Source organism: Triticum urartu, chromosome 3, assembly GCF_003073215.2.
Source record: "Triticum urartu cultivar G1812 chromosome 3, Tu2.1, whole genome shotgun sequence".
Classification (NCBI taxonomy): Eukaryota; Viridiplantae; Streptophyta; class Magnoliopsida; order Poales; family Poaceae; genus Triticum; species Triticum urartu.
The window spans coordinates 684,119,852-684,124,469 of record NC_053024.1 but is presented as its reverse complement, the minus strand read 5'-3'; positions in this window follow the sequence as shown (position 1 = coordinate 684,124,469).

Below are 4,618 nucleotides of genomic sequence, written 5' to 3'. Positions count from 1 at the left end.
GACCGGCGGCGAGGAGGGAAGGAGCACGCGGCCCGCCGTCGATAGGGAGAGAGAGTACTTGTTCGCTGTCGTCCGGTGACATGGGCAGCCGGCGACAAGTGTATATATGCTGCCACATGCGGGCCAACCCAAAGGCGAGCAGGCCCGAGGTAGCTCTTGCCTACCGAAGGGGAGAACGAATTGCACCTTCGAATGCATGCGAGGAGGCAAAGGGGAGAAGCGGAGAAGGCGTTCCCAGGTGACAGACGCTTGTCCCGTCTCTGTCCAAGTTCCAACCCTCCAAGTTCCAACCCGCTTTGCACTTTTGCTTATCGCGCGCGTGCGTGTTTTCGTCGGCCCGAGGGACGTCCGTGCTGCCAACCTTCCTGCATCGTTATCAGTACGATGGTAGTATTATTCCAGCCCTCTAAGCTTTTGGCCAACAGGCTCAAGTTTCTCATGTCAGAAATAATTTCTCCAAACCAAAGTGCTTTTGTCCCGGGACGGTTGATCACGGACAACTTCTTGATGGCTTTTGAATCTTATCATGCAATCAAAAAGAAGATAAAAGGAAAATATGGAGTTTGTGCGGTCAAACTTGACATGCACAAAGCATACGATAGGGTCGAGTGGGTGTTCCTAGAGAAGGTACTCCTCCGCTTGGGTTTTTCTGTGGCTTGGGTGACACTTATTATGGAGTGTGTGCGGTCTGTTAAATACCAGGTGCGAGTGAATAATTCCCTTTCAGATTATTTTGTGCCTACTAGGGGGCTCCGACAAGGAGACCCGCTATCACCCTATTTGTTTTTACTATGTGCTGAGGGTCTTTCAAGCCTACTGATGCATGAGGAGGAGAATGGAAATTTGTTGGGGGTTAAGGTGTGCAGGGATGCGCCGGCAGTGTCCCACCTTTTGTTCGCTGATGACTCACTCGTCCTCATGAGGGCGGACGCCACCAATGCAGCGAGTCTCCGCCGCGCACTTGATGATTATTGTGCAGCTTCCGGCCAGCTGGTAAGTGAAGCAAAATCTAGTATCTTCTTCAGCCCTTGCACACCAGTGGAGACTAGGGCCGAAGTTTGCACGATCCTGAATATTATGGTGGAGGCAATAACAGATAAATATTTGGGTTTACCCCCAATTGTGGGGGTGAATAGAACAGATTGTTTTCAACACCTTGTGGATAGAGTTCTTAGCCGGATTAGAGGATGGAAGGAAAAACTACTTTCTTTTGGGGGAAAGGAAATCCTATTGAAAGCCGTCATGCAGGCTATACCGTCATATGCAATGTCAGTCTTCAAGCTTCCCAAACAAGTGTGTAATGGGATAACTACTGCTATGTCCCAATACTGGTGGGGAGATGAGGATGAGAAGAAGCATATGCATTGGTTTGCGTGGTGAAAGATGTGTGTCCCGAAGAGAAATGGTGGCATGGGGTTCAGAGATCTACACTGTTTTAACTTGGCACTGTTGGCCAAGCAATGCTGGAGACTAATAGCGGAACCGGAATCACTATGTGCTAGAGTACTCAGAGCTAAGTACTTTCCATATGGGGACATCCTAAATTGCAGCCTCAAAAAAGGGAGTTCATACACTTGGCAGAGCTTATGGAGTGGTATCCAAACTTTCAAAAAAGGGTACATTTTGAGGGTGGGAGACGGCACCCAAATCAGCATATGGGATGACCCGTGGGTTCCTAGCAGCCCAAACAGAAGAGTTATGACAAGGAGAGGTAATATAATCATCACCAAAGTTTCTGAGCTTATTAACTTGGAGAGTAGAGAATGGGACGAACAACTAATCAGAGATATATTCTGGCCCGTTGATGCTCAAAGAATTCTGAACATACCCCTTGCCTTGGGTATGATGGAGGATTTCGTTTCATGGAATTATAACCGGACAGGGATATTCACGGTTAAGACCGCCTATCATATGGAGTGGGATCACCAGCATGGACGAAAGTTGAGGAGAACCAATTCTATGATCTCCGCAAGTACTAGTCCTATATGGAGAATTCTTTGGAAATTGCGAGTCCCAGCCAAAGTGAAAATTCACTACTGGAGGGCACTATATGGTGCAATACCCTGTCGGGGCATTATGGCTAATCGGCATATGATTACTAACTCACAGTGCCCTATTTGCGGTCTGGATTGTGAGAGTATCAGCCATGCCTTCTTCAAGTGTCAACGTGTTCAAGCTATCTGGTGTGCACTGGGCATGGCAAACAGGATCAACGAGCTTTGCTCCCTTGAAAAGGAAGGTGCGGCAGTGTTGGCTGACCTACTTCTAACTCCTAATGTACCGGCACCGCTGCTTCCGAGTGTTAACTGTAAAGAGTTAATCGCAACGACAGTTTGGTACCTGTGGTGGGAGCGGAGGAAGTTTACGCACGGTGAACAGCTACAGGATCCTACACGATCAGCACAAGCGATTTCGACGCTGTCCAAGAACTTCTCAAGAGCAAAGAAAAAGGGTCCAGGCCAGATTGTGAGACATGGATGGACCAAGCCAAGTGAAGGATTTGTAAAACTCAACGTAGATGCCTCCTTTTCTGAGGACACTGGTTCAGGGGGTTCAGGTGCAATCTTACGCGATGCTTCTGGATCCTTCATTGCAGCATCATGTAGCGACATTCGGTTCGTTGAGGACGCGGCGACGGCGGAAGCCCGAGGGCTCCGAGACGGCCTCATTCTGGCAAATGACATGGGCTGCAACAAACTGGTGATTGAGGCCGACTGTATGGAAGTGATCCAAGTGATGCAATCTGGAGGCAACTCGCTTGGACCGGCAACAACTATTTATGAGGAGTGCGCTTTTATTTGTCGTAATTTTGCTTCAGTTAGTTTTCAACACTGCCCTAGGGAAGCCAATATGGCGGCTGATATGTTGGCTACTATGTCGGAGGACTCGCGAACCATTGTATGGCAGTCCGAGCCTCCGGGTTTTTTGTTAGACATTTTGTCAGAAGATGTAGCCCTTTTTTCTCATGAAATATAAACCGCCATGATGGCATTTCCCTCAAAAAAAACCTTCCTGCATCGTCTCGCTTTTCCTCGGCCCTCGGTGGGGATAGCTTATACTCCCTCTGGTCCTCAATACTCCCTCTTTCTTAAAATAAATGACTCAACATTATATTAGCCAAAGCTAATACAAAGTGGTTAATACAAAGTTGACTCATTTATTTTGGGATGGAGGAACTATAAATCTTTTCAGATATTTCAATATAGACTACATATAAGCTACATATGGATGTATGACGAATAGCAAACACATCATCATCACTGACGGAGGCTTTTTATAGCATAGAGATATTATTGTTGAGTATGTAATATTGCAGGTGTATTTCTTGTATACAACAAACCCTTCTTGTTCCATGTATAGTTGAGGATGTGGCCATCCCTTATACTTATCTATACGTGCATACGTGCACTCGATGAATATATCGTTGGGTTAATTATCCTTTTGCCCTCAGTGGTGTCCATGTACTCAATTTTTCCCTCAGATGCGAATTGTGCTCAGTTTTGCCCCTAGTCCGTGCGCACCGACTCGTTCCGTGAACTCTGCCGTCTCCGTCAGGTCAACCTTTTGACTCGGCCCTTACAGGTGGGACCAGGCGGCAGAAACGACCAATTTTATTCAGACCGTTGCACGCGTGGCTTGTGGGACCCAGCAGAGAGCCGTTGAGCAGAGAGCTGTTGGCGGGTGTGCTATATAAGTGGGCGACAGCGGCGGTGACCACGGCGACAGAGAGCACGGCAGTGACCACGGCGAGAGAGAGAGAGCACGGCAGCGGGAAGCTAGCTGTGGAGGGCGCGGCGGTGAGAAGCTAGCAGTGGAGGGCGCGGCGACATTGAGATCCCTTCGGCTCCGAGCTCCATGTCTTCCTCAAGCTCCCGCGCCACCTCGCGGATGCAGAGCCGGGCGCGTGTGGACATGCCTGTCTTCGTCTGTCCGCGGTGCCGGGCGGGCGTTGATCGGAGGGTTTCTCAGACACCAAGGAACCAGAATCGTCCGTTCTACGTGTGCAGCGAGAATGGGGTAAGAATCGGGGCAATTGCACCATTTTCGTGGTCGGGATCTTTGAGCAATGGGTTGATCTGTTTGGTGTTCATGCAGGTGACATGCTGCTTTCTTTGGGTCGATGCTCTGGCTAAGACTCTGATGAATGAACTGCAAAAAGAGCATGAAGAATGGTTGCGCATGCTGCCACGAACGGCAGTGGCCGCACCACGAGCTTCGGAAGAAGAGATGGAGGGCGAAGCACGCACTGACAGAGAGCTAGCTGTTGAGCTTAGGATGTTGAAGAAGAAGGTTAGGAAGCTTGAAGATCAAGCACTACCAATACCCATTTGCAAATACTTTTGGGCATTTGTAGGTATGGTAATCGCACTGGTTGTAATGTTGAAAATGTATGGAAAGGCATGAATTATGGAGGAATTTGTAATCTTGAAATTGTTTGAGAAATCCACCTAGTTTAAATGTTGGTTAAAGTTGTTTAAATGTTGAAACAAAAAGAGAAGAAGTGACCAACATTTAAATATGTTGGAAAAAAAGAGAAGAAATTAGGAATTCAGAAACTTTTGATCAATGAAATGCAGCTCTCTGCTCTGCCTTTCTGTCCAAAAAAAAGGTTGCTCTT